This window comes from Anopheles darlingi, chromosome 2 (genome assembly GCF_943734745.1).
Source record: "Anopheles darlingi chromosome 2, idAnoDarlMG_H_01, whole genome shotgun sequence".
Classification (NCBI taxonomy): Eukaryota; Metazoa; Arthropoda; class Insecta; order Diptera; family Culicidae; genus Anopheles; species Anopheles darlingi.
The window spans coordinates 66,677,202-66,691,056 of NC_064874.1; the positions used below are offsets into that span (position 1 = coordinate 66,677,202).

At 47.0% G+C, this 13,855-nt stretch overlaps 1 protein-coding gene across 1 annotated transcript in view; it reads left to right on the forward strand.

Moving 5' to 3' along the window:
- The first annotated feature begins 13,023 nt into the window (after nucleotides 1-13,023).
- LOC125952640 (vesicular glutamate transporter 1) overlaps nucleotides 13,024-13,855 on the forward strand; it is a 32,971-nt gene continuing 32,139 nt past the window's right edge. The window contains exon 1 of the mRNA XM_049682243.1: nucleotides 13,024-13,342. The gene's annotated coding sequence lies outside the window, so the exon portion shown is untranslated. The remainder of the gene's footprint in view (nucleotides 13,343-13,855) is intronic.

Genomic DNA, 13,855 nt, shown 5'->3' on the forward strand with positions numbered 1-13,855 from the left:
ATCGCACGACGAACGATGGCTCGATCGTGTCCAGCTAGCGGGAGGGGGTGTCCAGGGGCTGTTACACCCCCGGGGGCTGGTGTGATGCCCACCGATGAGCTAATCTGTGCTGGCTGCTGCTGCTGGTGCTGCTCAGCGCGTGGTGCATAAATTAGTTATGATTGGAGCAGCAGCCGCAGTACCAGGGACTTATGCGACCACTGACGCTCATGGACTCGACTCTTGGGAACTTGGACTTGATGTCACCGCAAACCACTACTGACCGGACGACACGAATCGATCCTGAATGGTGGTGTTAATTATGGGCTAACCCGCTGTTCGTCAGCACTTGCCGGGCGTATCCGATTTCGTTCCAAAGCTTCCTCCAGCCAGCCAGCCAGCCAGCCACGCCGGCAAGGAGAGTGAGTCATCGAAGCTTTTGGCGTCGTCACACTCCACCCCAAGGGGAGAGGGTTATTGAGTTTAATTAAGAGTGGTCGGCGATCGCCGTGCATAAGTCACTGGAAAAGGGGTGGGGCAAGACCTCCTCCCCCCGCTCCGCTTCCTCTCCGTGGTCACTCCGTGTGTTGTCACCACGAGTCGCCACGAGTCACTGAATGGGATGAATCATGCCTGAATCACACACACACACACACACGATCATGTTGTGAATTGAATCGCGATTCGTGCTCGGACCATAACGATCAATCGGAGGAGGTTTTATGGGAAGGGGCGAAGGGGGAAGTGGGAAGGAACGGATCAAGTATCAGACGCACCCGAAGTTCCTTCACGGGGCGACGACTTTCCCAGCACGCGAATTGGCATTTGGCGGTGGCATTTACGGATGTTGAGCCCCTGGAGCCGAACCCGGGGAGTGGGGAAGGGAAGGATGATTTGAATGCTGGCTTTCGCAGCAACTGATGAGCACACATACACACACACGCATGCAGAAGGAGGCACACAACGCGCACGTAACGCAGGAGCGTCGAACATCCAACCACAACAACAACAATAATAATCATAATGAAACATAATGAAATCGTAACCACCTTTTTCTCTCTAGTAGTAGAAGTAGTCGTATTCGTAGTAAGAGTAATCGTTGCAGCAAAACATATTTATTGTATAACCCCCCTCCCTCCCTTCCTACCGGCCATGAACCCCCTACCCTCGGCCGCTGGATAGAGGGTGTAGGACAGGATTCAGCGAGACGATTCTCGGAGCAAATATTAAAACAAAAAACCCAAGAGTGTAAGATAGGAGCACGTGAAGCAGAACGGAGTGGGATAACCAGGCAGTGGATAGTGAACGATTGTCCATCGTAAGGGTGCCACCCATGGCCATGTCGAATACTGTTGCGAATAGAGTGTGTGTGTGTGTGAGGTGTTTTATTAGTTTTGTTTTTAGTAGCTCTTAAGTCACCTTATTTATAATTCGGCGCTTCGGCTGCAACACCCCACACGACCACGACAATATACTTGTACTTTTTTGACAAAGCAAAACAAACAACAAACAAACAAAAAAACGCACAAAAAGAACTCCAAACAGTATTGTACGCACAGGGAGACAGGGCGGAAAAGCGAGGTAAAGCGAGAGAGTGCAAGTAGTGCGTCTGTTGGCAGTCGTTTTCCGGCTGGAAAATGGTCGCTTTTCCCTTAGTACCGAAAGCTCAGTTCAAAGCAACGGCCTGTGGCATTGCGTCGTTGTGTAGCTCTCTCTCTCTCTCTCTCTGTTCTGTAGCCATTTTTTGTTTGCGTGCGTGACCTGAGAATACCGTGGAAAGCAGTAGACCATACGCGCACGCGCTAGCTAGCCAGCCAGCGAGCCAGCCAGTCGTCAAGCAAGTCATATGTTCCTACATATTGTAATATTAATTAGTTATCGCCACGATTTAGCACTTAGGGTGTACGCAGAACTTCCAACCAGGGCCAAGGTTGTTGGAACAGTTGTTGTTGTTATGCCGAGCAATTAAACAGCGTAAAAAACAGAGGGCTTGAGAATTGAGAATAATAAAGCGAGCGAGAGAAGGTGAAGAAAACAACCTCGAATCGAAACCTGGTGTTCTGTTGGCAACAGGCTGGCAGCTGGTCCAGTCTGGTCCTCCCTGTCCGCTCTGGTGTTCCGAAGGTGGTGGTGAGCTGCCCAGTAAAGGTGTGAAGCAATTAGCGCTGGCGCACTCTCGGCGTTACGGTTACGGGTTGGACGCCTTCTTGGAGGGCGTCTACGGCGAGTGCCACGTGCTTCTCCGTTGTTGTGGTCTCCTGATGCCGCGCAGCAGATGATGATGATGCTGCAGAAACGTAGCGCACCGTGAGGATGATGATGATGGTGATGACGATGCGTTGGAAAGCTGTGATCGCTGGTCATGCGGTCAGCCATGGCGTGTCGTACCAGTAAGCACGAGGGAAAAGCAAAACAAACAAACGAACAGAAAATGGATTAGGAATCCCTCTTAGAAGTGAGAAGAGGTTAGAAAGGTTTAAAAGGAGGTGTTGTAGGTAAGCTAATTTAATCTAAAACGGGCCACAAATGCACTAATAACTAATTCTCAACAGCAACTCGTCTTCAAGGTGACGGCTCGAGGTGCTCCTGGACCTATTTAAGGGTTAAAAGTGAAGAAAAGGTCGCGAGGATTCCATGATGACAGCCACCAGCGCCAGCAACGGAATTCAACGGGCGTTCAAGGAAGAGAGGGACAAGCTTCATCATACAGATTGATTTGTTTATCTTGGGATTCAGGCAGGCGTCAACGGCTGTCACTCTTCCATATGCGCAGCCACATCTCATCGTTCCGGTGATGATAATGATGACTGCTGGTGCTTCAATGAGCACTTGGCGCTCGTAAACTGGTTTTGTGTTAAGCGGTTAATATTAATTCGAGGCATACACGTGCTGGAACGAAACTTACTTATCTGCGTATCAGATTCTACAAACGGCGAGCGTCGTTGTCCTTCAGTTAGTTATGTCTGGATACTTTCGAAATCAATGTCACGATATATTGAATTGATCGTCCATGATTCATGCTCATATCGATCGATCGATTGTTTATGGAATTAGCAACTAGAATTGGTGCAAGAGTTTCGTGGCTGCGTTTTGTTCCAACCATATGATCTACTCTCTGGCGATGCAGATCTTGTTCTTCTTCGGGAACGACGGGGACGAACGGGGACGTGCCTCCAGGAACGGTTCTACCGGATCCAGCCGCTTATTAAATAACAACACGAGCCGCTTCTTCGAGGGAAGCAAAAACGGAAAGAAAACTCCGGCGGTCGGTGCGTCTGGAAGACAATGTAGCAGCCTTTCGAAGATCCTGCCCCTCATGCGCAGGATGGGAGCGCAGCCCTGTGGCGCTCGTCACGCTATTTGCCAGCGAAAAAAAAAAACACACACACACGCAGACGCACAAACAAAACCCAAAAAACCGAAAGCCAAGGAGAAGAAAAAGATCCGCTGACCGTTTGGGGCCGTTTGTGGCGCCTAAATGTTGTGGCAGATAACCTGTGCGCTGCTCACCCCGCCGCCAGTGGTGCTGGCGTGGAGCCCTAATAAAACATCTGTCCATCTGTCTTGCCTTCTGGCGGCCGCCAGTTTTGTTGGCGTTTGTTTTTGTCCTGGAAGAAGTCCCCGTGGAAGGTCTCGTACGCGCAGTGCAGTCCATGTTTACTCGTTGTCTTGTTCGTTGGCTGCCTGTCCATCCTCGAAGATCGGATCGGAGCTTTCGGAAGGCCGTTCCCGTGTCGCCGGCCAGGTTCTGATGAGGCGAGACAAAATACAAATATCAGAACGCGTCGGGCGTCCGGCGTGTGACTGGAGCTGACAGAAAAGAAAAAAAAAATCGAACCGACATCGTCCGAATGTCCGAAAGTCATCAATTATCCGAAGGTCATCAGTTACACCACGAAAGCTAGTACTGACCGCGGCTTGGGCGCACAGATAGTCTGTACGATGAAATCAATTGGCCTCGACGTCTCGAATGAAATCAACAAACGGAAGCTGTCGCTAGCATACGCGACTAGACGCTCGTGTATTGATCCTTATACGTGCGGCCCCATTGGCGTAATTTGTACTAATTAGAGCCATGATAATGAAATTTCATTTTCAAACTTTTGATTTGTGGCACGCGCATTTCGCTCTTTTGCTGATCGTTCATTAGTCTAATGGTACGATGGCAATTGTGGCTGAACAGATTGGCATTGGCCGCATGGTTCACCGCGCTTAATGATGCTCTATTAGCTGGCTACTGCAGGGGAGGGAAAGCAGAGCAAAATTACTGCAGTTCCAGTTAAGTGAGCAAACGGTGGCATTGACATCTAATAAATATGATATTTTACGCTTGCTCCATACTCTATTTTCAGTTCAATTGCTTTGGGTGCAATGCAGGTCTTCGCAATCCGTTGCTTTGACATGAACGACATATCCAGGAGTCCTTCTTGTGCTTCGCAAAACATTACTTCACCGCATTGAATGTACCGCTGGAACCTGGACCTAGGAAGGGATGTTGGTCTGTCACGAGACGCCAGGCATCACGGGACGGTATCACTTTCAAAGATTAAATCCAGCCCGATTCCATGCAAACGAGTGTGTTTTGTACTGTTGCGCGGATCCGGCGGTAAGTGGGGCATTATTGGCCTGGACGCGACGCCACGTCAAAGCGCAGACGAATCGCATTTTCGCGGCCAGGACAATTCAACTGTCTGCCGCCGATACACACACACGCACAGACAAACAAAGGCACGTCTATTGCGCTCGAGTGATCCCCGGGACGGGATGTTTTCTTCATCTCTTCAGCAACAAATGGAAGCTTGTTTTGGTTTTTGGATCCCGTCGTCGTCCTTCGGTCTTTTTTTGGTTGAGCTTCGCTGCGCTGTTCATCTTACCATTTTGAATTTGTTTTTCGTGCTTTATTTAGCGAACATTCCTCCGTAGTGACTTAAATGGAAACATTGAACAAAAGCAAATGGCCAGGAGGAGCAAACTATGATTCGAATTTCGTTGCGGCTGTGGCCGGATCAGTGAGCAACGGGGAGCAGGCAGAGGGAAGCTCCATTTTTAAGCAGCGCAAACACGATTTCCGTATCCGCCGGATTGGCCGGCTTCGTCGGGAGCAGTTTTTCATCGAGCGTTTTCATGATTTGGTAAGTTTTCGCTCCATCATCGAACTCGTTTATCTGCGCTATAGCCCAGCGCGTTCGCAGTAGTTGTGGTTGCGTTGCATCACCGCTCGATTTGGCATTCTCCGCTCTACGATGGCGGGAAGTTTTCCGCCTCGACTGTTCGATGGCGTTCAAGAGGTAGTCTAGTGGATAAGGGAGGGTCAGAGAAAGGAAGAAATGGGGAAACTGTTGCCTCCTGTTGCGGTCGGTGCGTACCTCTTACCCATTTCATCGCGCGAGAGCTTTGGAAAGAGTGATTTTGATGGGGAGCAGTGTTCCGTGGTGCTCCGTGGTGTGCCTTGATCCGCTTCGAATGGTAGCGTTTCGCACGATTGATACAGACTCATGTTTTGCTCGTCCGATTCGAAAGATTCCCGCATTGGGGCGGTCGATGATTGCCACAATGAATCAATCAACCGATCAATCCCGTACAGCAACGATTCGTCGAGCGTTGGACCGAAGAACTTTAGCCGCGTTTCAGCGAGGATGCTTTTCTTCGGAAAATTCGCTGACCTGGATGCGCCCCTGCCAGCAGCGGTCGCGCCTTCGGATGTGCTCATTTTGCGTGCAATAGAATTTGGAGCGATTTGCTGAATGATATCTTCGGGGGGCAGCCAATGAGGAGTTTGTTTTGGTTTTATTCGAACCAAGTCTCGCTTATCGATGGTTACTAAGATGGGATTGTGTGGCAAATAGAATCTGTTGTGTGCATCAATCATTTGAGTAACTAGATGCTAGAAGATGAAGAGAAGATGCAGGTAAATTTCTGGTCGCTGTTTTGAATAGTGTAAGCGCTTCTCGAACGCAGGAGTACATTTATGAATATTTCTATATAATTGAATCGTTTTATACTTATATCAAAGTTTTTGATAGGGAATTTTGAAGGACAATCACGGAAAAGAAAAATTCAGCTCTAAACAGTTGGTCGGGTAAGAGAAATTTAAAATAAGCTTATTACCGAGGTGTCTTGGCTGAGCGACGAGTTCGATGCTATAAAACGGAGCTTTGCTATAACGTAGAAGCGAAAGCCACCCCTGATGCTCCACCAAAACAACACTTAAAAAACTGGGTTTGAAATAGAAAACTATTAATAGAAGATACAAAATCGGAAAAAAATAAGACCGGTAAGCTAGCTGCTAATAGCAGTTAATTGATTTGTCTCAAATAGCGTTTAGTTCAATTACCAGTCGAATGAGTCTTTTTGGGTTCGCGTTCGCTAAGGAATCAACACCGCAGCTAGAGCGATGGCGATGAAATATTCTAATCAAACGCTACGCTCCTGTCCTTTAAGTGAAATGAACATATTTTTTAAAACTTATGCTCTGTATTAAATTCGAAAACCGCCAAATAAATCATTTTTAAATGCATTGTTGCGATAGAAATAAAACATTCCAATTCCATCACAGATTTCGTGTAGTTCTGCATGTTGCGTTGTAGTTGTGTAAATACTTTCGAGTTTCAACATTCTACAGCATATTTCAGGGCTTCGGCTGCTGCAAAACGGCAGTCCAACAGCACGAAAAACTGGAGAAACAAACAGGGCTCGTTACACAACGAAACCCGCTCAAGGCTACTGCTTCGCTGAAAACCAGTTTCATTTCCGTGGAAAATGGGGAAAAATTCGATAGAAATAATGTTCAATAGCCCTGCGCCGGAGCTAGGTTTCACTTTTCGATGCTGTTATGCAACTGAGTGCTAGAAAAAAAAACGGCAAAAAAGCACACGAGGTTTGAGAGACTTTTGCGCGGCATAAAACGGGTCCCAGGACCTTCGAAAGGACCGTCGCCATATAACCACAGCCGTTGCCCTGTAGCTCAGCGTGTAGGTTGGACTGGCGACGAGAAAATCGATACATGAAGCTTGGAGTGAAAATTTTCGGTCCGATTGGTAATAATTGTTGGCCCAACATGGCGCAGAACATTCTGCCATCGTACGCAAACGCTCCACGTTTGTTCGCTGTTTCTTTCTACACCTTAAAACAGGGGAAAAGCGAGAGAGAAAGCGATAGAGAGAGAGTAACGGAGTTGGAGGAGCATTTGGGGCAAGCATGGTAAGCAATTCTTGCTCCAAGTGGGTGACGGGGGCGGCTGGTGTATGGCATGACCGAAACGGAAGTAGAATGTATCCATATCAGCGAGGCCATTTCTAGACCCAGCCATCCGTGTTCAGCCGTCTAGTACATAGTAACATCATAGTAGGCGGAGTTTCAACTGTCCGTCCGTCCAGGTGTCGAGACGCTTCTGGGCCTCTCTGTGTGCGTGTGCGTGTGTGTGTGTGGGCGAAAGGACGAGACGCTGAGTTCGCTGAGCCAACCAGTGCGGGGGTTTAGGTTGAGAAATTAGCTGGCAGGTCATTAAAATGAGATTCAGATTGCACGGACCATGGCTACAAGCTTTTCCGGCGAGGTACTTTCCTGTAAGTTTTTCTTGGGAAAACTTGTTGGGTAATTCTATTGAAACCCGTAGCCCGGTTTTACATGCATCCTTTGAACATTAAGATCCTTTGGCGAGGCGAGATGTAAAGAATATCCCTTTAGTAATAAACCGATTTGCAAAGGAATGGTTCAGTGAATATGTTGGAACATTGTTGCATGAATATGGTATTTTTTGGTAAAAAGTGTTGTTTATTCCACAGAAAACAATTTTATACAAACGTTCCACTTATACTTATTGTTTCCTTAAAACGAAATAATCAACCACGTTTTCGGAAGAATTTCGTTTTGTTAATCCTTTTAATTATCGCACGGTTAGCGTCTCATGCATTGATTGGAAAGACTCATGCATTGATTTTGAATAAATTAAATCTCTTTAACAATCAATTGAAAGCAAATCCAATGCACTGGAATACCATGCATTCACTGTTGCGCACTAATTGAAGAGGCTAGTGATCGAATAGAGACGCAATGGTGTGCCAATGGCTTTCCAGTTAAATGTCATCGAGACGGGAATATTAAAACACTTCCACGGCGCACGATTTCGCCCGTGATGCGAGAGCCCTCGAAGCCGATAACACCCGGCAGAATGTCATCGTCACAATCGGACAAGCGCGCTGTCCACATCACTTCACAGGCGGTTGCCATGGCAATTAAATGGTGCGAAACATTTAACTCCTTCATTCTTCGGATCTGTGGAATCGGAACGGAGTTCGCTGGGATTTCCCGGCCAGAGCGCCACCAAACATCACATCGATTGGTGGGATCTCTTCCCACCCCCACGTTACTCCTAAAACTCCTTGAAGTGCGTGGGCTTGGCAACACATTCTTTAGTGCTTGAGTTGCTGTTAAGTGACTGTTTGAACGACTTTATTAACTTCCGCCGACCGACCGGCCGACCATCCGACCGAATCGAAGGATGCGAAGAATTTTGTCAACATCCCTCACCCACATCGGCTCATTCCATTCGCTCCAAGCGCGAAGATGGTGGCCACCGTCGTAAAGGACGAATGACGCATGATTCCTGATACCGGGTGGTGGCACCCCACATCCCGTCGACCCTTCATCGCGCCATCGTCCTCTCGAAATCAGGTGGAAAGTTATTACTCTCCCACTCGTCTACTCGTAGGCCGTACGGTGAAGGGAAGGCCAGTGGATTCCTGCAGGGTAATGTCGAACGAAAAGAGAAGCGTGGCAAGTGGCAATAAGTTGGCACTCCGACGGGAGAACGCGGAGGGGCTCTGAAGAGTCGCCGAGAGGGAAGGGTGTGATGGAGAAGCGTGTTGGTCGCGTGTCGGTTTGCGATCGACCGTGTCCGTCCGATGGGATATGATGTGGGGGAGACCGGATGAGATGAAGCGATGCCTAGGCAACCTAGAACCCTATAGGCAACGACCACAGGAGTGCCTACTGTGTGCGCTTGTGTTTGCCGGCCGAAAAGGGAGAGCTTAATCGGCTGCGATGTGTGCGCGAGCAAGATAAGATAGTAACGGTAATATGTATGTGTTTACGGTGTACAAGCAGGCAGCAAGCAATTGTGTAATGATTGATCGTAGCCAGGGATCGTCCCTTTGGTGGTCTTGGTGTATGATTTGTGAGGATTTTTCCTTTAATTTTATTCCCCAATATTTATCACAGCTACATGACCGGTTGGTAGCTAGCGACACCTCAATTAGTGATCGACACTACACTGTCTTTCGTTAATGGTTATGAGCATTTCCATGAAGATATGACTAAAATCTCGTTTCTCTCGTTTACTAAGCGTATCTTTTCACATATTAGAAGTATCGCAAACTATGCTGTTCGTTCCTCAACTGTCTTCTTGAATACGAACCCTTCTTAGTTTTGTATTAATAAAAAATGAGCTGATTTTTTTCAGTTAGTGTCTTTAAAGCCGTCAGTTAGTGTCTTTAAGGCGTCAAATAATTAATCTAGTGTTTAGGCAATCATTCTAGGTATACTAAAATTCATTCGTATGATTCGTGAAGTTAATAAACTATAAAGGAGTGTTGGTTTGTATTTAAATGCTAGCATTTAGATTAGCTAACGTTATGTTAGCTCTAATTAATATGTTCTCGTCTCCATGCCATGATGTCAATGGTTGTTTCTTATGCAATTTGAATTCAATTGAGTTTAATTGTTTGGGCTCAATTGGAATCCATTGTTCAAATATGTTCTAGTATTAAAACCATTTTTAAATTGTTTGTTGCTGTAGAGTTTAATGAGGTTATTGCTTTCTCGAGATATCCTATAGTATTATTACTTGTAAGAAATGAATTACAGCAAAGCGTATCATATATTGGATACAGAGGGATAGAAACGCAGTCTGCATAATTAAACATTGAAATAAAATTTGAAGTGTGATAAGTGATAGCTTTCATTGATCTACAGAGAAAAGTAACAAGCGTAGGTTACCACTCTGTGTTAACCACCTGTGTATCATGCTGTTACAGTAAAAAACATAATGAAAATGATATACCACTGAACCATCAACGAATTAAAGTGTTTACGTTGTTTTAAACGACTATCATTGAAACAACTTGTTGGTCGTTTTTAATGTATCTCGACCACTTTTACAGCTGACAAGAGTGAATGGTCAAAGGATCAGCAAACGAAAAAGTACCACACGAAAATGGAATGCAGCTTTCAGAGAAAAAAAACCTCTCAATCCAATCTCCTAGTGAAGGTGACAATGAAAGTAGACGATACATTCCCCAAAAAAGACCCAAAAGTTGTCTGCTGCTGATAAAAATGGTAGTGTTACAAGCATTCTCACGCCCGCACCGTCGACAGTGCTTTGTCAACAAGCGCGAAGCGATTATCGCGAATTTGTTTACGGAATTTGAGTAGAATTCGTGCGACATGACACGTCTAGACCTTGGCCCCAACGAAGACGGGTTCGTGGTCGAAGTGATACTTAAGTGCGGAGCAGCCCTCGCGACCGCTTTAGTACAAGTGTAGCAGTGAACCTGTGGGGAAATCAAGCAATGGCAGGTAAGTATCATGTAGTGACACCGCATTTGAACTAGCGTAAAGTGTTTTTTTTTCACCGTAGAATTCATGGCGGTGTGGACCATTGTTCTGGTCGCGTTGTTCACCTCAGGCACCTTGGCCGATTGGCCAGTACACGAGGCAAGGGTAGAGTTACTACCGAACGACATTGTACCGCAACACCTCGAGCCAGAACCGTTGCCCAGCGTCATCATAAGCCTGCAGAAGGTGATCGAGGGACAGGTTGCATCGTTGGCCGATTGCCTACGCCAATCGATAGAGGAGGTTCGGCAAAGCATGAATCCGAAGGGAAAGCGCAACGTCGGAGGAACATTGCCACCGTTCATTCAGGTGCTGATGCTATTCTTCAGTAAGTGACTTGTGCATTTGCCCTTATTAATACAAACTAAGAAGTAAAAATAACTCATTTATTCCTTGCAGCTCTTGTATCGAAGCTCAACCAGATAAATAGTTTAGCCCACGGGCAAGGAATACCGAAGCCATCTCTGGATGTAGCCAATGGCCTTACAGGTGCTGTACCTCCCGGAGCTACACACATAGTTCATTCTACAGCCGGCAATCCAGCAAATCTGGGCAATAAGCTTGGTCTAGCGCAGAATGTGGTACCAAGTCCTACACTTTTACAAAATTCGATCGGACATTCCAATGCAGTACAAGGTATTAACCCTGGAATAGCGACGGGTGTACTACCACATGCATCTTCATCAAATGATCTTCCAGCAGTAGCAAGTGTCAAAGAGATTGGATCGAAGGGTCCTCCGGTTCTTTTGGCAGCAGCACCTACGGTTGTCGCGGATAAGGCATCTGTGCTGCCTGTTGGCTCGCCCAAGTCTGGCCTCGTTCCTACAGGACCGCTGACAAACGCTCCTGCTCCTGCTCCAATCGCATCGCATGGTCTATTGTAGTTACGCATTTATATTATCATGTGGTCGATAATATTAATTTATTTCGTTAAGGTTGTGTAGGTCGTTAAATAGAACACTTCAATTAGTATCTTGTTCCTTCTTATCGACTATGTTGATTACTTACCTCTTTAAATGCAATTCTTAAAATAAACGTTAATACGATGAAACCAAGGGCACAATCAGGTATTTTCTTAGCTCATTCTCACACCAGAACAGCGCTTCTCAGTTTCTCTCATTCCGCTGTATAATGTCCCCAAAAGTTTCTGCTTTTTAGTCTGCGTCGATGCGACATTTAATAGTTCTTCATTCCGCGTCTAGCCGATAATGTGATTTCCATTAATTTTCACCAGAGCTTAGACAACCCAGACAGAATGACGTTTTTAGAATGCGTGCCAGCGACGAAGAATATGTAGCCGTTTTTTTCCATCCATGTCCAAACGGAAGCCATTGTGATTGTTGAAAGCATTCCAGTCGGTTCGACGCAATCCACGGCGGTCGTAGCAACGGTGACAGTAGCAAATGTGTTTGACGTCAGTTGCAATCGTGGGCACCAAGGGAGAGGTGCAAAGGTAGGTCTGGTATGTTGGGAAAGGTGCTCCGACGGTGTACATAAGCGCCAGTTGGCTGTGTACGGCCATGGGACGCTGCTAGGTGCTAGAGCTCCACCTTCGCTAGCCGTGGATTGGGTAGCAGAACAACCCTCAGGCAGGTAGCAGCGCGGCTGAGGGGTACGGGAGCTCGTTATGTAAGAGTGTAGCAGAGCGGCTACTGTTGCCACCCCGAAAAGTTGCGCCGAGATTTTGGACTGGGCTTGGGATTGCTGCTGAGTAGGCGCCTCGCCCACGGTCCTGGGGAAGGGCTCCAATACATTGAAACCCATCGGTGGACAGGAGGAGAGAGTCCTGTCTGAGAGAGCGAGAGTGTGTGTGTGTGTGCGTAGACCGACGACGGCGACCGGACATGCGCATCATTCGCCCCCAAAACGGGGGCAACCATTGGCAGGAAGCGAGAGAGAGAGAGAACGGAAGCGAACCTGGAGAGCTGGAGAATCCAGTCCAGTATCGCTATTTACCGGAAGATGCCAGACAAGGACAAGTCCGAACGGTTATGGACGCCCCAGACGATTGCTAACCGTCGTCGGTGCTAGCGTGCAAAGTCGGTGGCTGCTGAGCAGTAGTAGCAGCAGCAGCAGCAGCAGCAGCAGCAGTGAGCCAGTGCCAGCGATAGTGGCCAGCCTTGGAGTCCACTGCTGGAGGTACCTACAGTTGGATGCAATCAGTTCGGTGGTTCCGGTGGTAGTAGCCAGCAGTGAGCATCCTGAGCTTGGGCGGGTCGTCCCGGGACCTTGCAGCCTGGGTCCCCGTGAACCGGGATCAGGGCCCCTGGATTGCCACTGGCTGGTACTCAGCAATCATCCCGGGGAACTGCTCGATACGGCCGAGATCCCAATCGGTGTGGTCCCGTGTGTATGTGTGTGTGTGTGTGTCCGTGCTCAGTGAGAAAAGTTCTGCCTTGGATTGTCCTACGGTGTGTTACGGTCGTACAGCTCTGTCAGTGATTTAGAGTTTCGACACTTTTGAAACTAGGGCCCTGCAGAAAAGATGTGGTCTCATGGTGTAATACCCCGGGATTCTTAGTGGTTCTAAGCAATCGTCTCAGCGGTCGTTGTGTAGGTGTGAGTGTATGTGTGTTTGTGGCTTGTGTGTACGTTCGTGTGGTCCCCGGTTTTGTGTGTCCTTGCCAAGGTCCTGGCAAATCCATTTACTGTCTTGCAGCAGGTCCATTGGAATGATACATACCTTGGTGGACATTTTTGGAGGATAGACAGAAGCTGAGATCATTGGAAGCCACGTACATAGGCCAAAGTAAGTTCGGACGTCTTTGACCCCTGGAAAGTTCCCGGAGTAAAGCTCTACATTGCGCAGATCAACGCATGGATCATGCGCATGATCGTTCTAGTAAGGGCAAGAGAGCTACGTAACTATCCGCAGCCAGACTTTGATTACTAGAAAAGGAGATTCCAAGATGAAGGCTATCAGAGAAAGTTGCGACGATTTGCTTCAGAAATTTCATTTAGTCTATACAAATGCACAACTTTTTGGTCTGCACCAGACAGAATTATTTCGGTGTGCTAAGAATGCTTCCTAATAGTATAAAACCAGGTTTGACGTTTCTGCATAGATATGGAAAGATAAATTGGATTTCAATTTTCGGTTATAACTAATGAAAACAAATATGATTTATGAACATAATAAGCTTAATATGAACATTATAAATAAAGTCAAGCTAATCGATTACAATCTAGCATCAGAATTCAGTTCTGAACTCTAAAATCAAAATTCAGGACTCATAGTATTGTGTAACAAATTGGATTATTA